The following is a 24,020-nucleotide window of genomic DNA, read 5'->3' as shown; positions in this document are numbered from 1 at the left end:
AAGCCACAGTTTTGCTGTGAATCTCCTGGAAGTGCCCACCCCATCTGTGTGAGGAAAATATCATCTGTGAAATGCTCCCAGATGGGCTGTGCAGCTCCAGTGCCATGGAAGGAGTTGAAATGACCTCTTCCTCCTGGAGTTCAAATGTTATTTAGCATAAATACAGCCCCTAAGGCCTTCACTTGAAGTTGCTTTCTGCCAGCACAGCAGCTGAGCATGGGCTTTAATCTGCTTTTTTTGCCACTGGAGAGCTCTGTGGTAAGAGACTTGGAGTTACAAACTATGTGAATCCCACCTTTAAGCTTGTAGGCATCAGTTCTCCATCTGTAGAATTAAAGGTAAATCAGCCTATACCTTGTTAGGACAAAAGAGGTTTTCTATTTAGAGGGATAATATTTCAAAATAGATATTCAGTATTCCACATGTAAAGAATAACAGGAAGCATCTTGCAAAAGGCAGTTTTGGAAAAGGGAATTTTTTCTTTTTCCTTTTTATTAAACACTAAATCAGAGCAAGAACCTGCTGGGTTTTATTTGTCCTCCCCAAAACCATCACTGAAGAGCCCTTCAGTGTCTGAGCCAGGGTCAGCCACACCACCAAAGGTCCAAGTCCGTGGCTCCCAGGCTGTGGAACAAAACTGGCTCACTGATTTTACCACAAAGGTGTTTTCTGGGCACCATCTCCCAGCTGAGCCTGTTGCCACAAGTCACCTGTGCAGTGGTGGCACCTTGGCAATGAGGGAGGCCAGCAAGCTCCGTGTGTGTGCAGGGAAAGATTCAAATGCCCCTGGGACACAAAATGTCAGAATCTGAGGTATTGATGATTCTGAATTGTAGAAAGTCTCTGTCTGTCAGCCCCACTGCCAAAGCAGAAGCCATAATTGGTCTGTGCTGGTTTCCAGGTTGTTTATTCTGTTTCTCTCTAACATGTTCTGCTGCCCTGCCCAGCTCTGTCCTGCAGGGCAGCGTGTGGGGCTCTGCCCTCAGTGGGATGTGACAAACATTAAATACCAGAAACTCCCTGGGCTGGATTTACAATAACGTGCCAATATCTGTCACCTACGTTGGACAGTGTGTCCCCAGCCTGAACCAACAGAAAAATGCCAACACCACAGTGAAACATGGAGGGCATGAAGAAGGAGAAAAAGGACAAGGCACACCCAATTTCCTCCAGCTTGTCCCCTTTGGACCCCTAATCTAGAATCCTAAAATTTTACTTTTGCACCCGTGCCACAATTATTACTGCTATCAAACACTCAGAGCTTGTAATTCATCCTGTAAGATTGAAAACTCTTTTCCATGGGCAGAGATCACAGACAATGTCTCTGGGGGCTCTGTCCAGGGGGTTCCTGACCCCTGCCAAGGTCCCACACCTGCCAGGGCAGCCAGAGGAAAGCCCTGGATTCCCACACAAAATACCTGAGATTTTGGCATGGCAAGCGTATCACAGCTTGCAGTCTGTGAGTTTTTCTGCTTCTGTACCAGGATTTCTGTGTTTGCAAAGCTCCTGCTGTTGTGATAAGCAACCTCCTTAGCCCAAAAGTGCTGTCAGTTCTTCTTTTCATGCAGCTGGGGCCAGGCTCCCTGCAGCTCTCCTGCCACCTGAAGAGAGGTTTGTACCCAAAGTGCCTGGAGGCTTTGTCTGTCTCAAAGGAGAAGCTGGTGATGGTGTTCAGCAGGGGCACGCTGAGGAAAGGCTGTGGCCTCCAGGAAGGAGACATGATGACCCTGATGATCCTGTGCAGTTGTATCATCCACCACGCCTTCCAGCAGGGGATGGGAGAGCCCAGCCTCACCGAGGGTGTGCTCTGGGCAGCAGCTGGTGCCTGGCCAGGAACCCCTTCCTGCCTGGGCTGTCACCACAGCCAGGACACCTGTCCTGCCACAGGTCTGCCTGCAGTGCAGCTGCCTTGCTGCAAGGATATGCCTCCATGCCACATTCCCTGGAGAAATGAGAGAGGGAGAGAACAGGCATGCAGGAGGAGCTCAGTTTCCCTGTTTGCCATAGAATGAGTGCACTGGATCTGCCAGCTTCAGTGCTGGGAAGTAGGGAGGCACTCGTGTGTGCTCAGCTGTGCTGCAGAGACACTGAGTAGTTAATCCAGGCCTCCAAGAGCCTTTAAACCTTTGGTCTCCCCTTTGAGCTGGACAATTAATGTGCCTTGTGATCCTGGTTCACGTGAAGCAAAGGGCAGTGTTTTGTAGTGAGAGCAGGATGAATAGGAGGCAGTGCTCCAGGGTTTCATCCCTGCCTCTGCTGTGAGCCTTTGAAGGAGTCACTGGATTTATCTGGGCCTGATTCTTCTCTAACAGCATTTTCAAAATCTGCACTTTTGGAAAAAGACATCTAAGTGTGCTGCACAGAAAACACTGAATGCCTGTGTGATCTAATGGTGAATTACACCCCCCTGAAAGGCACCAAAACAAACTCTTCCAATTGGTTTTGTGAGTAATTTCTTGTGCCTGCTAAAGCTGGTTATGTAGTGCAGCCTTTTCTGTAAAGAACTTGACAAGTAGTGGTAGTTTAATTATTTTTTCTAATGAAGAAGTGTCTTTTCCTAGCAAAAACATTTTAAAACCACAACCAGAATTTCTCTCTGCCCCCCATACATCCCTGAAGCACTTCTCAAAGGGAATAAAGAAAACCTTCCCAGGAAAACAGTAGTAATAAAAAACTGCTTTTAAAATCCTTTAGCCAGTCTAAGTTTTGTGGTTCCAAACCCATTTGTGCTCATTCACCAGACTCATCTCTCTGTCTGGGGAGATTATGGCTAAGCTGACGTGTAAAATCCCCTGTGACTAAAGCTGGTAGCACCCATGCAAGGAGCTCAGCCCTTCACTCACCCACGTAGGTGTGATTCTGCTCGGTGTCTTCAGGCTCCAGGTAGCTCAGAAGACCATTCCTGGCTCTGGCAAGCACACACAGCTCCTGCAGGAACGCTGCCTTCTCCCCATACACGGTGTGGGCACTGAGGATGCAGGTTCTGAGTGTGCCACCATTGCTCAGCTGTAAAATCAGGGAGGGACGTCAGTGGATGGACCCAGTTTAGATGGATCCAGAGATGGAATCCTCCACAGTGACACTGGGTTTCCCAGATAAACCCAAACCCTGGGAATTCTGGCCTAGAGGATTCAACATTTGCAGAGGTGCTCTGCATGCTTGGTACCTGTTTTGGATTCCTAAAAACACAAAAAGGTGCCCCCAGTTTGATTTTATTTCTTTTTTTTTTCACAGCACACCTGCACCCACGTGGTGCTCCTTGAGAGGTGCTGACTGGAGAGTGCTGGTGGCATGAACTCTTCTGCACTTTGGTGTATAAAGGAGGATTTGCAACAACCAAAACCAGGTACCACAGCAAGCCAGCCCAAACCAGGCTGGCCTCAAACTGGGACTGGGGGAGAGATGCTCCAGGCAGTGCTTTAGAGCACGAGTCTCATTTTCACATTCTCCTTCATTGTCTAGAACAACTCATATGTCAGCACTGCCAGCCTAAACCACTGAACAGCTACCTTGGGTAGGGAGCTGGCTCTGGGTACACCAATATTTTTAATTCTTAAATCACTCTGGAAAGCCTGGAAATTACACTTTTTTCAGTATGAACTAGGTGAACCTGGTTCCTTCAGCTCTAATTTAGCACAGCCCTTTCCAAAGTCACACTCCTGCTGGAGCTGAAACACCGGCTCAAAGGGAAGCACCCTGTGATCCTGGGAGAGTCTGGCAGCTTCCTGCTGATGTGGGAATATCAGGCTTTGGGAGGCTCAGGACAATGTGGTTTATGCATCAAATCCAGGCAGAGGTTGGATACACACTTAGACAGGAGCTGTGTCCAACCATCTCCCTCTTTGCCCTGCCCTGTGCTGTAATTCCAGGGGTGCTGCCACTGCATTTTGTACCTTTGTTCCATTGGCTTCAAGCACAATTTTTTCTGCCATGGCTTTTGTCTTGCTGTAGGGCAGCTCCACTTCCCCACTTTCTGAGTGTCCTCATTTCCTCTGGGAAACGTTGGGAGAGACAGGGAGTGACAGGGCTGGAGGACATCTGTGCCAGCCTGGTTTGCTCTGCATTCTCTGCTCCCAGGGCTTTTCTGTGCCAGCCTGGTTTGCTCTGCATTCCCAGCTCCTGGCTTTCTGTGCCAGCCTGGTTTGCTCTGCATTCCCAGCTCCTGGCTTTCTGCGCCAGCCTGGTTTGCTCTACATTCCCAGCTCCTGGCTTTCTGTGCCAGCCTGGTTTGCTCTGCATTCCCAGCTCCTGGCTTTCTGTGCCAGCCTGGTTTGCTCTGCATTCCCAGCTCCTGGCTTTCTGTGCCAGCCTGGTTTGCTCTGCATTCCCAGCTCCCAGGGCTTTTCTGCTTTCTGGGAATCTCAGCTCCTGGCTGCACTTTGGGAGGAATAAAGCCCCAAGGAACACCAGGTGCTTCAGGGTGTTCACAGGCAGGTTTGCATGGGGGCAGTGGTTTCTCAGAGCTGGATTTAGTTTTGTCTAATAGCATGATTGAAATAACATTCCATCAGGCAAATTAGAAGGCAGCAGAGTGACATTTTTAAGCAACTCACAGCAAGGTAACAAGAGCACAAGAAGATGGAGGGCAGGAAAATGAGAACAATTCTACTTCATTTTTTCATCAGAGGCAGAGAAAAGCCTCTCATGAGCCATAAACTAAAAGGAGAAACTGCTACTTAATTTTCTCACAGAGTTGATTAAAGTTGGGAGGCATTTGCTGGGGATGTGGTGGAGCTGCTGGAGATCTCCTGGAAGCCTTGCAATCATCAGGGTTGTGCTGGGATTGCTCCTTCCTCTCCTCTCACAAATTACCCTTGAGGGGAAGGAGAAGCAGAGGACCCACGGCCAAGGACAAGCAGGGGACACTGGGCTGTGGAAGACAAGCTGCTCCTCAGGCTGCCACCTTGCAGCTGCCTGGGGGATCTCACATGGAGCTGGCTCACAGGGGCTGGAATAACTCCAAGGAGAAGGCAGAAAGCAGCTCTGTTCCCCATAGGGTGTCAGTGTCTCTTCCCAGTGGTTTTATATCAGCCTGAGGCCATCATGAGATTTGATTAAACATCTCCAGTGGGCTCTGGAGTGAAGAAACCTGGCTTGCAGCACTGGGAAGGAGCATCCACTTGCTCCTGTGCTCCCCTGAGTAGACTAGATGAGCCCTCCCTCCCTCCATGTGCTGCTGGAGACTTTCTTCCCACTTGTCAATTAATTTACTCTATATTTTGCTGTTCGAGAGAAATCCACCCTGGCAAACCAGGACCTGCCAGGCATGGGGTGCCCCACAGAGGGTAAAGAGGAATGCTCACCCTGCTGGGCTCAGATACATCTCCTGGCAGGGTTCAGTGGCCTGTGAGGACTTCACCCAGCAAATCTGCAGCAGAGGTGTTTTTGTCAAACACTGGGCTTTGGGAGAGTCAGCTCTGACTCAGGCTCCCTCTATGACCTTGGCAAGTTGTTTTCTCTTCTCTGTGCTCAGATCTCCCTGTGTAAAACGTGGCTGATGCTGTTGCCTGGCCCTTGCCTGTTCAGCAGTCTGGCATGTTGTGTGTCAGATATCCCAGCTGAGATCAGGCTCTCCTTGCACTACAGCAACAGAAATAAATTAGGAGCATCAGAAATGCACACTCCTCACACAGCCTGGGCTTCTATCACAAAACCCTCCTCCCCTCCCCGTGTTTACAGGGCATGAAGAAGAGACAAACCAAAAAACAAGCAAGACAAAAGATTGATTGTGCAAGGTTTGTTGCAAGCCCAGGAGAGGCGCAAGACAATTAGTGGGGGTCTATCTAGAAGTTCTAGTTTTAATTGCTTTCTCTCTGTTTTTTTTTTTAATCAATTTTTTGGGGGGTTGGTTTTGTTTGTTTTTTTTTTTTTTTTGTGTGGTTTTTTTGGGTTTTTTTTTTTTTGTTTTTTTTTTGTCCTGCAAAGCTTTTGAAAAGCAGCAGCCTCACAAAGGGACAAACCTGCCTGCTGTTCCTGGGCTCTGCTGTGTGTGCCTTCCCCCACCCCTCTGAAGCTTGGTCGTAACAAAGAGCTCAGCATAATGCTCTTGCTTTTCAAAACGATCCCAGATAAGTGAACGCTAATCAGACTGGAGCAGCATTGTCAGAAGGTATCTCAGCAGTGCCTGTCTCCCAGGGATTGAGACTGACAGAGGCATTTTCTATTCTTGTCGGATGCTGAGGTGTGAGCATTATCCCAGCGCCCATCACCCCGGCCTGAGACTCCTCCTGCTTTGTCTCTGCCAATTCCCCAGCACGTAAAAGGGAGGTAAATAAATTCTGTGAGCACTATGGAGAAGGGGCAGAGAGGAAAAGGCAGAGTCAGGCAGGATCCTGGACTGTGAGGGAGAGGGCAGAACAGATGGGGTGTGGATGGGGAGAAGGGAAGAGGAGGAGGGAGAAAGGCATCACCTGTGCCTCCAGTCTGCAAAGCAGAGCCATGTTATGCTGCTCCCAGGCATCCCTGGGCTCCTGTAGAGACAGGTGGGGTAAGTTTTCACTGGGAGGCTGATAAATCTCATTATCTAATTCCCTTCATTTAAAATCAAAATAATTGGAGAATGAAGACCCCTCTCTAGGGCTTCCTCTCAGGATAATGGGAGAATTGAGTGTGTTCTGCAAAATAAGTGAAAGACTCCAGGTGTGGTTTTGTTAATATTTGTGGTGGGGAAGGCTGTTCTAGCTCCATGAGCATCAGCCTGGGTGGGTTTTCCTGCCCCGTTGGTGCCACCATTACAATCCAAAGGACTGTGATCAGGCAAGATCTGGGGCTGATTTTTTCAAGACATCTGTTCACAAGTCTCAAGTCACAGGACTAAAATACTGGCAAGGATGTGCCTGTATCTACATGAATTCTTAGGAATTATTTGTATTTGCTAGTGACCAAATTCCATAGCTTTGCAGTAACACAGTCCAGTGCTTGTGGTCCCAAGTGGATTGAGCTGCTCTCATGGAGTTTTTCATCAGCCAGACATTTATTCTACAGATCAAAACAAGGGGTTTATGCCTTGACTTACTTGTGAGCATGAAATTTAGGCTTGTAGGTAATTTAAAGTTATGTCTTTTCTATCTGGGCTCAAATTTCCAGAACCAAGTGACTGGAGGCAGCTGTGCCCAGCCTGGCTGCCTGTGGAGACACCACTGACTTGGAGCCAGCTCCCCTGGCACACAAATTTCCAGGGGCTGAGCAGTTTGTGTGGCTACAACCAGGCTTGAAATCAGCCAGGAGACTTCCAATAGTACACATCAGACTGACCTCAAATTGAACCTAAAACTTCAGCCCCTGAATTTTTGAAGATATTTCTTCAGAAATATCAGCCCTGCTCTCAGGTGCTGTTGCCCCAGGAATACAAAAGTATTCACAAGTCCTGATGCTGAGCCCTGAGCAGGGGTGTCAGCTGATTGTCAAAGTCACTTCTGGAGATCAAAGCAAAAAAACCTTCAAAATTGGTATTTTAACCACTGTCTTTGTATTGATCCAAATTCCACCTTTGCCACAGAGGGTTTTCTAAAGCTCTGCTGCTGCTTTTGGGGCTGTGGGTCAATCTTGTGGGAGCCAGAAAGAGAGGAGAAGGGTTGAGCATAATGCCCTGAAGCCCAGGAGATAGCCTCCATGAGCATGTAGCCTGGAAGAAGGATTTTGAGGTACAATTTACAGGTCAGAAGCAGGTAACAGGAGGATGTGACTAACCTGAATCCTGCAGGGCAGCTTCACAGCAGTGCATCTGTCCCCTAAGACTTCATGGGCAATTACTTTTTTTCTGGGGTAATGCTACATGAGATTTGCCCACATTTGATAGCAGAAGATGGGCACAGGCTTGCCAGCAGTTCCCTGTGGAGCTGGGAGGAGGAGGGGCACTGTGGTGGTAGCAGTGGGCATCACCTGCCCTTTGGCTTGACTCATTGTGAGGAAGAGCAGAAACTCTGACCCAACAGTAGGATATAGCTTGGCCTTATCCCCAACTCTGAGCATGTGAAACCTTATCTGAAAATGATCTTAGAGCTCAGAGGAGCAGGGCTGTAGATCCAGGGACAGCCTGGCAGTGCAGCTGGGCCACCCAGCTCTCACCTTGGGGTGTCACTGGCCAGCCTTAGGTTGGGAAGAGCCATGGTTCTCAAACGGGCAGAGCAGCCAGGAAAGGTTCTCAAGAAAGAGAAGAGGAACAGACAGGAAGGAGAACACAAATCTTCTCCTTGGTAGGCACAGCTCAAATCTCCATCTGGCTGCAGTTGCACTGCTGCTTGACTGGACAAGCAGAGCAATGCAGAAGGTTTGCTGAGCCTCACCTGAGCAGGGGCTCACAGGAGGTGTTGGGTCCCACAGCAGCGATGGAGATGGTGCAGAGCAGGTCTGGGATGTTCAGGACACAGCAGGTCCTTACCACATTTTCAGTACCTGTGGGGCAGGATGGGGAAAACAAACATCAACCACATGCCTTGATTCCTGTTGTGCAAACCAAAATAGATTTGGCTTTTTCCTACTTGGGACTAATCCTTCTTTTTTTATGGCTGAGAAGATGTAAAGCCCCAGGTCAGGGCTGCATTTCTTCAGCAGGGGATGGTTTCTAACATGAGGAGCAGTCACATCCATAGCTCTGATGTGGCTGAACCTCCATGGCATTGGCAACTGATTTAACTTGGACTTTAGAGCTGCTAACGAAGGGAAGTTGAGGCCTTGGCAGAACAAAACTCCATCTTTTTTCATTTGTGGGCAGACTGTTGGTGAGCTGCAGCCTTCTGGCAGAGGAGCAGTCTTTTAGTTGCATGTGTTGCTCTGTAGAAGCTCTGCAGGGTGCTACAGGGTGAAATCAATCCATCAGACTCCTGAGAGCTGCAGAACTTTAAATAAAATAATGAGGGCAGCTTACAAGTCCACGTGAAATCCAGACAAATCTAAAACGTGGTTTGCTTTAAGGAAGGTTGTTCTGGCTGAACTTGTTGGTCAGTGTGTGTGGTTTAGTGTGGTTATTTTGGAGTATTTTGGTGGGTTCAAAGAATTTATGACTCTTGCAGGGGTGGTTTCTGCATTCAGTGTGATTTTGATCCAAGATGATCCTGTGAGAACCTCAATGACTGTCGGAATTTGAGGTATTGATGATTTTGAGATTGTTAAAAGTTTTTTGGTTTTTGCCTTATTGCTAAAGAAGAAGTTATAATTTGTTTGTGCTGGTTTTTAAGGTTATTTTTGCTTATTTATAACATGTTTTGCTGCCCTGCTGTAGGTTTGTTTTGCAGGGCAGCATGTGGGGCTCTGCCCCTCAGTGGGATGTTACAAACATTATATACTAGAATTTACATGTGCTATATTTACAATAATGTGCTAATATTTATCATCTATGTTGAACAGTGTGTTCTTAGCTTAAACTAATAGAAAAATGCTAATAGTATAGTGAAACATGGAGGGTATGAAGAAGAAGGATGACACACCTAATTTTTTTTATTTTGTTTCTTTTGAACCCCTAATTTAGACTCTTAAAATTTTACTTTTTCACCTGTGCTACACTTAGTTATTACTTCTATCAAACACTCAGAGCTGGTAATTGATCCTGTAAGATTGAAAGCTCTTTTCCATGGGCAGAGATCACAGCCAGTGTCTCTGGGGGCTCTGTCCAGGGGGGTTCCTGACCCCTGCCAGGGTCCCAGACCTGCCAGGGCAGACAGAGGGAAGCCCACACATGACAAGGACCGAGGGTCTTCAGACCTGATAAGGCAGATCTGAAAGGAAGGGGCTGGTAGGGTTGGCTTCCAGAAACTTCCCCATGATTTGTGCCTGGCTAAGCAGGCTCTGCCCTGAGCCTGTCTGCAGATCTTGTGTGGGAGGGCTTGTGATTTCTCTTCTCTTTGCTATTAGGGCATAATCTGAAATTACCAAAGAAATCCTGAGTTTAGGATAACTTCCAAGCACACAAAGCCATCTGAAATCCCAGTGGGAAAGAAATCAATGTGCTTCTCCATGAGCTTATCACAATATGTAAAGTTAACTGAGAACCCCTGGTGAGAAACATCACTGGAAACAGCTGAGTTAAAATCCATTCAGCTTAACACAAAGCAGATTAAAAAGTCTTTAAGTTACTAGATGGAAAAAATAATTCTTGTAGAAGATAACTCTTCAATTCAGTCAACAAGGCTATAATAGGATTCAGCAGCCAGTGGTTGAAACAGAGGAGGGAATCAAAGCAGAAGATGTACATTTTGGCCAGAAATGATAATTAACCATAGGCACACCACCACTCCTCAGCCTTGTTATGGCTTGCTGAAAGCAATGATAGATAGCCCATTAACTTGCACCCTTAATTCAAGGCAACAAGTCTGTTGAAAAGGAATGGTCCAATTTAGCCACAAATTGTTTGGCTTAGAGCAGTAATTGGATGAATTTCTGTGGCCTGAGTTGCACAGAGGAGTTAGCTGGAGGATTATATACTTGACCTCTCCTGACCCTACCTTTTTCCACGAAGTCTACAGCAGGTATCAAATACCATTTTTATTTTTTTATCTGCTGTGATTTTAACAGAGAACTTCAGGCTAATCTCAGAATTCAGGATCTTGAGGAGCCCTAGTGAGGGCAGCAGCCCCGTTTTGGGGATTCCATGTGGAGTCGTCCAAGGAGAGGCAGAAATGCAGGACAGGCTCCTGTTAAGCCATCCCACCCCAGGCTCCTCAAAGAGTCACTCGGTGACACTGGAAAATCCTTGTGTGTGTGGTTTTCTGGGAATGTCACCAACATCTGCAAGACTGGTTTGCTGAGGAGGGGACTTGCCCGTGTTCAGTGCTCTCTGTAAATCCTCCCTGAGCTCACAGCAACAGTCAGGGGGAAGAGCTCACAAAGCCACTAAAAAGCAGCAGGACCCCTCAGGCTCTGAATATTCTGAGAACACAGAGAGCACAACACAGGCTCTTAAAAGCGTCGAGTTTTGAAAACAACTACAGCGATGAAAAGAAGGCTGGAATTTAAATATTACCCTTGAATGTAACAGCAAACAGTCAAAGCCCTAAGCAGTAATCGAGTTGGAGATGTATATATATGAAAAAAAAAAAAATCCTTCCTTTTGGTTAACGACTATTTTAGTAGCTAACAGCCTGAGGTACCACTGGAATTGCTGCTGTAATAGGGATTTCATTATTTTTATAGCCTGTGCTTATTTCCTAGATTTATGAACAAATTTTCTCTAAGCAGATCTTGCACCAAACATGAAATTGGCTCTTGGTGGTAGGAGGACAGGGTTGTGGAGCTCTCGGTTACACATGGCCTGTTGATACATGATAGCTGGGAACTCTGACTAATTAAACAGCATCACTCTGCTAATTAAAACAGCATCATTCCCTTCTGGTGGGTGCAGCTCAGCGCATACAGCCTTGTGCTGGTATAGACAGGGCAAAATCCCTGGGAAAGCTGTGAGCTATCCAAAACAGGGTTTAATTTTAATTGTTGGCCTTGTCACACACAAAAGAGTTTCAGACCACTGTAGGTGTGTCCTGAAGCACCTCAGTGCCACCAGGGGAGGTTCTGCCCTGCCCAGAACGGCTGTGCCAAAACTGAGCCCAGGTTTGATGAGCAGTGCAGAGGAGCAGCTCCGAGCAAGGAGAGAGGGGCAGAGGGAGAAACCTCCCCACTGGGAAGGTTCTGGGCACCTTTCCCATCCCTGGGTGTGTTGGAATCCTGGATGCTGAGAATTTGAAACTTTCTGTGCTTAAAGGCACAGACCCACAAGAGAACACTGCATTTGACCTGAGGTTGTGGAACAAGCTTTTAAAATTGGTTAATAGCAGTGGGATTATGGGTGTGTAGTTGGTTAGAAGTGTGTGATATCACAGTGTGGAAAACTTAGAGTTTGGGATTTTAGAATACAGAAATAAATATGAAGCAAGACAGAGTTTTTAGGGCAGGTTGTTCTTCTTTACCTTCGTTCTTCCTTCTTCTTCATGGGTTTGGGTAATGTTTTGTGACTGGACAGAAAAGTCTGCATTGTGGGCTTTGAGAGATCAGTTATTGGGTTAAAAAGGGAAAATAATCTACGTGTCCTTTCTTAATTGGATAGTTTAGTTTTAAAAGACCTTGTAACAAGAGTTAGTTAGCCATTTTGTGCTTTGCTAATGAAAAAGCTGCTGAACTCACAGTAGTGAGACTGTAACATAAATAAGAAATAATAAACACCTAAGCCTGAACATGAAACACCATCTCAAGTGCCTTCAATGCCGACCTGGAGGAAGCGACGTGGGCGTGTGGGATTCAGGCAGAGGTGACAGTAAAAGGGTTTTAAAATCATGGGGATTTAGGGTTAACAGGAAAATAAGCTTAGTAGGCCCTGGAAAAATAAATACCTTAAGCACATGAAGAACTAGTACTTGCTAGAACTGCACTGTGTAGCTGGTACATGATAAATGATATAATTGGTACATCTGATGATTGTTTAGTAATTAAATATAATTATTGTTTAATCATAAGAATAATCATGAGAAATTGTGGTCAGGGACCTAAGAAAGATCACGAGAAACTCATGTCAATGTATACAATAGAACAATATAAGTTTAATGATTAATGTGTAAGTTATATAAGGATAGAATATGAAATAGGTTCAGCTCGAAATGGGTGTCGGAGTCAGATTTGGGTTTGTACCCCAACTCCCAGAGCTCTCAATAAAATCCTGTATGTAATGAATTAAATTACTCTGTATTCTTTCCTAGCACAAGTGTCAGCAGCATTCAGGAGAACCTTCAAAAGGAATTCAGGCTTTTCATTTTAAAAGCTTGACTACCACATCAGTAGCTGGCACTCAGCAGCCTAAAGCCACTTCTTTGGAGGATGTTTCACCATCCAGCCTGAGCAGAGCCCCTGCTTCACAAGAGAAGAAAACCTTAGCAGTGCTCACCATGAATTCCTATCATGTGCTCAAGGATTAACACTCTCTCAGCTAAAATCTTCAGAGCCTCTCGAAGCTGTTGGACACCTTCCCCCTGCAAGAAATCAAACAAAACTGATGTTGGGATGTGTGGCACAATAGGCTTCTTGTCCACAATGTCACTTTGAGAGCACCAAACCCTGCAGTGGGGATGTTTAAACATGAAAATATTCAAAAGAGGAGAGAACCTAAGTAGGAGTGCAAGAGAAATCCCTGTTCAAAGAGCTCCTTATGTACACTCAGTCTATATCAATTAATTATTTCTTAATAAAGAAAGTATTTATTAATTATTGAATTAATAAACAACAATTTAAAATTTAATAAATAAATTTGTTTTAATATGAATTAAAAATTTATAAATCAAACAAAAATTTATAAATAAAAAATTCAAAATCAAATCAGCATTTGTACTTTCTGCAAAGTAGAAATAATTTCTAAATTAAAAAATATTTATTTTAATTAAATAAATAAAAATAAAAATATTTATTTTAAATAACATTTAATAATATTTATTAATAAATAATTAACTATTTATTAATTATTAAATTAATACACAACAATTTTAAATTAAATAAATTTATTTTAATATGTGAATAAAAAATTTATAAATTAAACAAAAATTTATAAATGAAAAAGTATAAATCAAATCACAATTTGTACTTTCTACCAAGTAGAAATATTTATAAATTTTAAAAATTATTTTAATTAGATAAATAATATATAATAATTACATGTTTATTAATAAATAATTAAGTATTTATTAATTATTAAATTGAGAAACAACAATTTTAAATTAAATAAATTTATTTTAATATATATGTAAAAAATATAAAATGAAAAATTTATAAATTAAAATTATAAATCAAATCAGTATTTGTACTTTGTGCAAAGTACGAAAAATTATAAATTAAAAAATTATTTCTTTGAAATTTTAAATAAATCAACTTTGATAATTATTAATATAGAATTAAAATTTATTTATTAAAATTAAATTAATAAATAACAAATTTCAATTAAATAAATTTATTTTAAGCTATAAAGCAAACAAAAATTTATAAATAAATAAATTTATAAATAAAATCAACATTTATACTTTCTGGAAAGTATGAAAAATTTATAAACAAAGAATTAGTAAATTTTAATTAAATTTTAATTAAATCAATAAAATTTAATTAATAATCATTAACAAGCAATTGCTTATTCATTAATAATTAATTTAGCAAAAATCAATTGAATTAAATAAATTGATAAATTTTAATTTATAAATTAAGACTAAACAAAAAATTATTAATAAAAAAATTTTACACCTCAAACCAGCATTTGTACTTTCTGCAAAGTACAAAAAATGTACACTTCCCTGCAAAGCAGGGAATGTCCACTCTGCAGGGCAAGGCCAGGCACTCTCTGATAGTGACTGAGCTATTTAAATCCAGCACACCAGGGCAAAATTCCTTTTTTTTTTTTTTTTTTTTTTGTTGGGAACAGCAAGAAGCCAGGTTTGCATCTGGATTTGAATTAATATTTTGAATTTGAATTTAATTTTACACGCTGTGCAGCAGACCCCGCTGGGAGCAGGACACCCTTGGCCCAGGGTTGCTCCAGCCCTGTGGATCAGGGAAGCTCTGCTGGACTCTTCAGACACAAAATTGTAGATCTTGTGGGAACAACACCTGGTGGTTTCAAGGGACATCACGCAGAGCTTTGTTCACATTGCAAATACTGCAGGAGAAGAACTTTCCTGCAGTCATCCCACCCCAGGATCCTCAAAGAGTCACTCGGTGACACTGGAAAATCCCTGCGTGTGTGGTTTTCTGGGAATGCCACCAACACCTACAGGAGGTTTGGATTGCTGAGGAGGGGACTTGCCCCGTGTTCAGTGCTCTCTGTAAATCCTCCCTTAAAAAGTTTAAAAAGTTTCATTGGAAATTCCTCCCTTGGAGCCACTCAGAATTTCCCCCCTTTTACCTTCCTCAGCATGGCTGTTCCTTCCATGGCTGCCCTTGGCATCTGCTCCTCATCCTCATCCTCTCGCTTTGTGTTATTGTTTGAGACGGCGTTGTAACATTTCCGTCGGATTTTTCCCTTTTTCCTTTCCTGTAGCTGGGAGTGGGACAGGGAGAAGCTGGGAGGAGCAGCCTCAGGGATTTGCAAGAAGCCACTGGTGGGGTTGCTCTGGGAAGGAGATGTCTCCTCTGGCCTGGACAGAGAGCCCCACGCGGGGTTGGGATTCCTGGAGCTTCCAGCAGTTCAGGGAAGGGTCTGTGGCTCCAGCTGTAGGGCTGTTGTGGTGTGGAAGCCCTGCAGAGGATCTAACAGGGCAAGGTGGGCAGAGGATTACTCCTCATGGCCCCAAAGGAGGGATGGAATCCAGGCCAGCAGATCCAGTGGCTCAGTGTTCTCCGAGCAGCCTGGCATGGAGGAGGAGACAGAAAATTTACCAAAGGTCCAGCTGCTTTCTTCATTAGCATAGCCAACAATCAGTGGACTCACTCTGAGGAGTTGTAATATTAAATTCATTAACATTGAGCATGAATATTAATTTAGTAGTAAAGCACAGTCGATTCAGTGAGAACAGAGGGTGAAAAGAAAGGAGCTGTCCATGAAGCAGAGGTGAGGACCAGAGTGCAGAGGAGGATGCTTCTGCTGAGAGGCAGAGCAGGGTGTCAGCAGGTTCCTGGGGGGAATTTTCTGCTATTCCATACTTTGGGAAAGCCTAGAACCCATCAGGCTGAAGTGTTAAATAGCCTTTTTCACACCCCCTGTGTTAAGGCAGCCGGTGTAAAGCAACCATGAGGAATTTCCAGATGGACAAGGCCTGACGAGCTCTTCCCAAGCTCCTGAAGAGCTGAGGGGTCTAACTGCAGCTTTAGTGGGTTAGCAGCTACTTTGGAGAACTTCTGAAGGCGCTGGGAGAGTTTGGCAGAGCAAATGAAACACCTGTGCTTGGAAGGAAGGTAAAGGAGAGGCAGGAAATTACAGAACATTTTGGTTTGAACCCCAGGAAATTCAGGAGCACGCAGTGAACCACGTGCGTGTGAGCGCCTGTGGGACAATGGGGAGAATGGAAGCAGCTGACTTGGATTTGTCAAGAACAAATGAAGGCAGAGAAACCTCCTTTGTTCTTATGACAAGGTAGCAGGCTGCAGGGATATTGTGGAGCAGGTTGATGTCATCTGTCTTGATTTTTGAAGGGCTTTGGAAACTCAGCGTCATTCTCACAAGGAGTCAGTAAAACATAGGCTAAATAAGCCCCATTAAGGAGAGCACAACGCTGGTGGAATTACAGTTCCCAGGGAATTGCCAGCTGTGGTAGGTGGCTGCCCTGGGGCTCTCCAGGGCTTATTGCTGTATTTGAGTATTTTTGATTGTTTTCATCAAGAATCTGGCAGATTTGTTCATTAAATCAACAGATAACATCAGACTGGGAGGGACCATGCTGGAGGATTTGGGATGAGCTGAATGGAATTAATAGAGTCTGGAGAAAAAAAAAAAAAAAGTGAAATTTGATAGGAACAAAGAGAAGTTTTTGGGTTTAGCAGGGAAGAGGCAGCTGATCTTCATGAAGGAATTAAATTGGGCCAGGGCAGCTCCGGGGCTGTTGCTTGTTGTCAACTGAAAAAGGCACAATTGTAGTGACAGGTAAAGCAGGAGGATAAACTGCAGAATGGAAAAGAAAAATCCTTCAGCTTTTTGCAGCAATGGGAAGGCCACAGCCCAAAATTCAATGTCCCCCTTGCAGACAGGGGCAATGGCAGTGCTGGATGGAGCAGAGGAGGAGGAAGGAGTGTGTGAGAGCTGCTTTAGCCTAAAGCAGAAACCAGTATAGAGTGGAAGGATGTGGTTTGCAGATGGTGGAGATTGTTGTTAAAAAAAAAAAAAAAAAAAAAAAAGACAGTAATCCTGTAATACCCCTTCTGCCTGTAAGTTTAGATGGGAAATCAAGGACCCAGACTGTACCCATTGCCTGGTGGGGCAGAGATAAATGGGGTGGCCTGGGGACAAAGATCTGTGGTGGAGCTGAGTGCCTGGGGCAGAGGGATGGGGCTGGGATGGACCCTGGGGCTGCTCCTGCCTCCTTGCCTGTGGTTTGCTGGGGTGTCAGGCCACAGACCCCTCCTGGAGCATGGATTTTGGCACCTCCCTAATGTTTAAACAGCTTTGTCTTCAATTATGAGTGCTTTTAAGGTAATTGGCTCCCTGAAAGCTGGGGAAACCAGTCTGCTGGGTACAGCTGCCAGGGAGGTTTCTGATAGTGATATTTCCCTGGGAGTCTGGACTCGCTCTGGGTGCATCCCCTTTCTGTCCATATCTCCCCACAGGATCTCCCTCAGCATTTTTTGCCTCTCTCAAAGCAGGCTGAAGCTTTGGGCAGTCAGAGACAGGGAACCCAGCCCAGCATTGGGTGAGCAGAGCACCCTGAGCTGCCTTGGCTTGTTTTGCATGGGTATTCCTGAATCCAGTAATACAGGTTGTTTTTCCCCAACAAATCTCCCTGTACTCAACCCTGCATGAGGGCAGCACTCAGGATATGATCAAATTAATTAATTCAGTATCTCTGGGTGTTTAGTGAGACTTACCTCCCTTTTTAAGGCTGCTATATGTTTCTCTCAATTATGTCCATCATTTATTTCACAATGCCTGCAGTAGGTGCTGAGATTGATTTTGTTGCTGTCAGGATTTTTAGTTATTTCACTCAAAGCAGTGGCTGCTTGGAACAGCTCAGGAGGATGTTGCTTTAGCCCCTTTGTGTCAGACTAGCTGGGCAGCCAAGTTCCCGTGTCACAGCCTCTGTGTGCACGTGGCTCCTCACAACTGATCTCTGCCTCACTGGGAGACTTCTCTTGGGTGATCCATCCCTAGGGGTCTTTTTTTTTTTATTTAGTGCTGTGCTGTAAAACTTCTGAGCTGGAAGTTGTTCCTCACCCAGTCTGTTCATCCAGGTTCCTGCCCCATGCCTGTAACTGTGCCATCCCAGTGCTGTCCCAGCTGCCAGGAAGGGGAGGGTTATGGGTACTAAATAGATGTTGATGGCCTTTTCTTACCTGTGCTGAGTTTTTCTACTTCTTCTCTTGCAACTGAATCAAAAACTCTGATTTTTTTGATGTAGTCTTGTTGAGACAGGAGCTCTACGATCTTCTCCCCCACAAACCCACATCCTCCTGTCACCAGGTAGACCCAGGCTCCATCCATTGCTGAAGATGTTTTTGTGGTTGAGGGGAAGAGAGAAGGAGGCTGCCAGGATCTTTCTGTGCACTCAGCCAGTGTTTTCTGAGCTCAGTCTAAAATTTAGCTGTCACAGGATGCTGCTGGGTGAGCATTAACTGCAACAGGTTACACATAAATCAGGTTTTCCTTGGCACAGTCCCACAGTGCTGCCACAGGCCCCTTCTGGGCTCCCTGACTCAGCCTTTCCCTGCTTCCCTGGTAGCCCATGGCCAGTGGGGCACCTCTGGCTTGCCTCGGTGTGTGTCCAGTCTCAAGCCAAAATCTGGATGGCAGAAGTTTTGCACCCTGGACAGTCCCTTGCCACAGGCAGGTCTATCAGCTGCTGGGGCTCAGGGCAGCTGCAAGGACCCTGTTCCCATGCCCTGGTGGTTTGTAGAGAGGCTTTACAGCAGCAAATCCTTCCAGTGCTGAGCTGTGTCAGGAATGGGCAGCTGGGGTTTGGTGGTCACCAGTTCCACCAGTCTGAGCATCTGGCAAGGCTCTCCTGGATGGGTGTGCCTTGAGCTGACTACATCACACACCCCTCTCTGAATTTGAAAACCATACTGGAGCGCAAACTCTACCACATCCTTTGGCAAAGTGTTCCAACAATTAATTCTCATCACTGATACAAGTTTCATCTTGGCTGACACACCTTTCCCTGCTATGCTCTACAGAGTGTGTGCTGTTTCACTTCCCACTGGAGTTCAAAAATGGCATCAGCTTTGTCCAAGGGTGCTCGATCCTGTCCTGAAAGTGGGATGTGGCAGAGGCAAGACCTGTCCTGTTTCTCTCTGCCTCCCCCAAAAAGGCTCAGAGATAACAAAGTCAGGCCTGATCAGCTCCCAGGCTCTCCTTGATGCCCAGCAAATGACACCCATCAGTCTGGAATAGTCACATTTTTTCCAATCCACCTTTGAAGCAGCTTGTCACTGTTGTTGGTGAGCTGTTCTGAGAGGGTAAATAAGGTAATATACTCTCCCTGCTTATTTTTCCTTTACACAGTGTATTACTTGCTTTTCTGTAGTGTTGCTTGGGAGGTTTAGGGTGAGTTTGTTCCTGTTTCAGGTTTGTTCCTGTTTCTCCATCTCCAGGCTGGAATGTGGAGACAATTCCAACTGCATTCATGGCCAGAGCCATTCTCACCACAGTGCCAGTGCCTGGCTGGCCAAAGAGCCACTTGGTGCTGAGCATGAGGTTAATGAAGAGTTAAGGCAGTGAGCTCCAAGAGTAGCTGTGTTTTGTTTGTGAATAAATAGTTTTCTTTTAATCAGCTCCTGCTACAAGTTCGGTGTGCTCCCCTCTGCCATTGATTTTCCTGGGCTGTGTTAAGCTCAGGAGAAGTCAGTTCCCCTTGCTGTGATTACAATCAGTGGCCATAATGGCCCAGAGACCAGCATGGGCCTGATGCTAATTTGGTGCCTGGCAGACCAGCACAGCCACAAATGTCCCAAGAAATTAATTTAGCCTTTTATCCAGCAACTCCCAATCTGTACAGTGGTGATTAACACAACTGCCTTCCCTCAGAGGACTTTTTGCAAGGATAAATACATCAGAGTTGGAGGTGTTAGGACTCAAAAACTGAGATAAATACACCCTGAGAGACCCAGACACGTGCTGCATGGGAATGTCTGGCATGAAGTAACCTTGAGCATGTCCTCAGCAGCGGTGCAGAAAGCCCTGTGAAGCAGAGACCTCAACTCTGGACATTTCCCAGTGTTTGCAAGGCTCAGCCTTCGCTGCACTTTTGGTGTCTGCATCTCTGCAGTGTAGTCTGATCAGGAGGGGGAAAATTGGCTGGCATTTACACATCTCTTGCTTTCATTGGGATATTAAAAACAAGTTCAGAACCCAGAGCTGTGACACCTGTGACAGAAACAGCCCAGGCCCTCCCCTCCATCTCCCTTTGCTAACACAGAGGTGTTGCATCTCAGGGGGCAGCTGTTCCCAGAGTAAGAAGGTTAAAAGAATGGCTTTACCCACATCCTCTCCTGGCAGTTTGAATTAACACAAGAGATGACTCCGGGGGTCTCCATAACCCAGAGGCACACCCAGAGAGCACCCAAAGGCTGCTGGAGGGGCAGATGCCCAGGAGGTACCAGGGAGGGGGTCTGGGCAGCCCTTGCTGTCTTAGCTGGGCCAACTCAACCTCCTTGTACTGGGAGGAAACTTTTGGGGAAGTCAGGTACACTGCAAATACCAGCAGATTTTAATTTACACTGCTGGGCAGAGCACAGTTCTCTGTCTGGCTTGTTCCCCCCTCCCAGTCTGCTGCAGCCACCCACCCTCTGAGTGACCTCACTGAGCCCAGGCAGAGCTGAGATCCCTGGGTCTGCCCTGGCACAAAATTCCTGCAGGAGCTGGAGGAGGAATCTGCCAAATCTGGGCAGAGCCTCACTCTGCAATGCACAGCAAGGTGCTCAAAGGTGACCTGAGAGGCTGCCTGAGGAGCTAAAACACCTCCACATAAGGGCAGGATCTGTCCCTGTGTTTGGGATGTGTTGATGTGTTTGGGATGTGTCCCTGTGTTTGGGATGTGTCCCAGTGTTTGGGATGTGTCCCTGTGTTTGGGATGTGTCTCTGTGTTTGGGACCTGTCCCTGTGTTTGGAATCTGTCCCTGTGTTTGGGATCTGTCCCTGTGTTTGGGATCTGTCCCTGTGTTTGGGATCTGTCCCTGACAGGATGCACATCTTGTTTTTAAGAGCCCTGCAAAAGAGCTTTCCCAAAGAGAAGGCTGAGATGTCAGGAAGGAAAAACTCTAATTTCAGGCTGCAGTTTGCTTGAACTTGCTCTGCACTTCATAGATAGAGGACACCTGACATGATATTCATTTACAGTAAGTTTATTTCTCAGTGCATTACATGAAAGGTCTTTGGTATTTGTGGGTCCTTGAATACTGTTCCCACTCTGCTCCGTAAGAAAATGCTGAATACAAAACATTCCATATACAGTAACAAACCCCATAGCAAATAAAGAGCAATAGATATTTTGAACAATAACATAGCAATATGAAAACAGATAAGTAACCATGCAAGAGGTGGAACAAACAGGTTGTGTTTACAACAAACATTAAAGCCTGCCATAAATGAGTTCATCCTGTCAGACGAGATTTATTCTTGCTCTAAGTTAAGAAATTACACATGATTGGAAGATACTGCCTATGGCTGCCCTATAAAAAACCAAATGGTTGTAAAGCTGATCCCCAGGAGAGAAGCCAGGACCATTGGTACACATATGAAACACGTTGATATAAATAAAAAAGGTACTGTGTAAAATGACTGGTGAAGAAGTTACCATTTCCTTCTGTGGCTGGGAATGTGCCTCGTGAACAATTATAGCACCTTTCAATCCCTTGGTTTCACAGGGAACCAAGAAATCACAGAGACTCTGAGTAGTTTAACCCCCACACCCCCAAAGGAATGTCATCTTGAGTCAGATAGAAGGTGTAAAGGTGGAGGAGGATGGCTTTCCAACCATTGCATCAGGAGGGAATTCCAGAAGCTGATTGTCTTTTTTGGAAGCCTTTGTCACAGTGCTCAGGGTCCCACATGACAACAGCTCATGGCAGTCACTGGAGCAGAGCTGCTCCAGGGCTGGGTCTGGTTTTTAAACCCTGTTCCTTTGAAAGTTGATGACAAAATGACCTTGGAGTTTGGTGGGAGCAGGTGAGGGCTCTTCTCTCTAGCTAATTCCTATTTCCCTGGGTTGCTATCAATTCCTTACAATAAGTGCAAATTAGACCCTCTGGAGAGGAGCATTCCCTGCCTCCCAGGAGTTCCAGGTTGCTGGTGAACATGAGGGTGCATGACTTGCAAAGGGTTTTGGTTGTGCAATGTGCTGCTTCTGGTTAGCTCAGGGCAAGGAAAACACTACTACTACCAGAGCTGAGCCAAGTCAAAAACACACTGGAGCTCAAACAAACATCAAGAACTTCAAAAAAGTCTTAGGAGACAAAAAAAAAAAAGAAAAAAAAAAGAAAAAAAAAGAACACACTATGGTATTGCACAGTATGTATGTAAGATAAAGCACTAAACGTTTCAATTAAAATATATTTCTAAATGAGCACGCATTCAAAATAAATCCCCTAAGTTACATAGACATGGCAAGAAGCATTACATGCCCTGGCTGAAATGAACCTCAGGATCCTGCCCATGATGGAGGATGTGGTGGGAGTGGTTTGCTTGGTCATCGATATCATCAATGCATCAATGTCAGTGTGTGAGGCTGTGCTCACCTTTAAATGTAATTAAACTGGGGTGGCACAACAGTGTGGCCCAGCCCTCGTGTGAGTGGAGAGGAATGAAACCCCAGCAGAGAGAGAAAGTCCATCTGGTATAATCCTGCTGTCCCCCATTTAAAGATACAGTACCTCATCAGAGAGATGGGGCTAAACAAAGCAAGGAGAAGAAAATTGCATAGCTCATAGTATCAATAATTAAAGTGGTTTCAACCCAAACCTGAACAGCCTTTTGACAATTGACTTGGCAGGATTAATTGCAAACAACTTCCATTAAATTTTCCTTTCATCTTGTCAGTAATTTAAATAATACAAAATTCCAAATCCGTGTCAGTATGAATGCCTCAGCAATGTGAGTGATTAAAGCATTAGCACTCACCAAACTCATGCAACAGCTTTGAATGCAGAAGACAAACTTGGAGAAAGAAAATTTCTCTTCCAGTTCAGTGTGAAGCCTCTGAAATGCCACGGAAGTAAAAATGGCCTCATTGTATTCCCTCTTCCCCAAATTCAACCCTGTAGCTACAGGACCAGCGAAAGTGAATTTCCCCATTTCCCTTTTTAAAGATTGCTTTGGCTGGGTTTGGTTCCTGAAGCTGCCATGAGGACAGATTATTCCTGTGGTCTGTACTACAGCTGGCACCAGCCTGCCCAGTACATGAGTTTAGACTGAACTGAGATTTCTCCTCACTCCTCAGGCCTGATTTTCCAACACCAACTGGCTGATTTATCTCCTGGAAGCCACCAGTGGGGTCCATGTGATCCAGACCAAGATGGTCCCAATTCACCACAGAGGTAACCAAGTACTTCTCAATTCCAGCACAGGAATCAGCCTGCAAATGAGGAAACATCCTTTTTTTGGACGTTTAATTCTTAGATGGAATGATTATTCCAAGAATGTTCCCATGGCTGAACCTTGCTTGGCTGGCCACAAACAGAGCTCTTGCCCTGCCAGTAGTGGAAGGAGGGACCTGGGCTCTTAGAGCAGCACAGACATCCTCCGAGTTAATGCTGGGCTTAGAGTTAGTGCTGGGGGTGAAACTAAGATGCATCCAGAGAGGCTTTATTTCGTTCTCCCACAGGGACTGCAAATACAGGATGGCTCCTTGAGCTCAGGAACCTGCTGGACTTGAGTTCTCCTCATGTTCTTGTCTCTACATCACAGTCCAGCTGTAACTCAGAGTGCAGCCAGGCACCTCCCCAGACTCCTGCAAAGCTCTGGGCTTGTTTCTTGGGAAATTCAATCATTCAGAAGCACAACGTGAACCAGGTGGGCTGAAGGAGCCCCACAGCTGGCACTGGCCAAGCAGGGGGAGGATGCAAAGGCAGGGCAGGGATGCAATCCCTGCAATGCCTCCAGCACAGCTGGTTGTTATTCAGCTGCCCAGCAGTAAAAGCAAGGCTCTGGTGTTTGCTCAGCATCAGCTTAAGCCATTTCACCTGCCTGGGGATTGCTGAAAAGCAGGGCCAAGTGAAGGCAAGGTGGGCTCAGCCATCCTGAAGGAGCCTGGAAGCTGCTCAGTTGTGGAAATGCCAGGCTCTTCAGAGCAAGAATTGGGATTGGATGTCTCTGTTGGTAGCACTGCCATGTGGACAGTGGATGTGGACAGTCAGTTTAATGTGTGCCTACTGCTGGGCTGGCAGAGCTCCTCCATTTTTTAGCCTCATTTCCAGAGGTCTTT

General features: G+C 45.4%; 1 pseudogene; it reads right to left on the bottom strand.

Annotated features, from left to right (window-relative positions):
- Positions 1–584: 584 nt before the first annotated feature.
- On the bottom strand, positions 585–18,145 carry LOC144247264 (3 beta-hydroxysteroid dehydrogenase type 7-like; annotated as a pseudogene).
- Between the last annotated feature and the right edge of the window lie 5,875 nt (positions 18,146–24,020).

The sequence above is a fragment of the Lonchura striata genome, chromosome 20 (assembly GCF_046129695.1).
Source record: "Lonchura striata isolate bLonStr1 chromosome 20, bLonStr1.mat, whole genome shotgun sequence".
Taxonomy (NCBI): Eukaryota; Metazoa; Chordata; class Aves; order Passeriformes; family Estrildidae; genus Lonchura; species Lonchura striata.
This window is presented reverse-complemented; position numbering and strand designations above follow the sequence as displayed.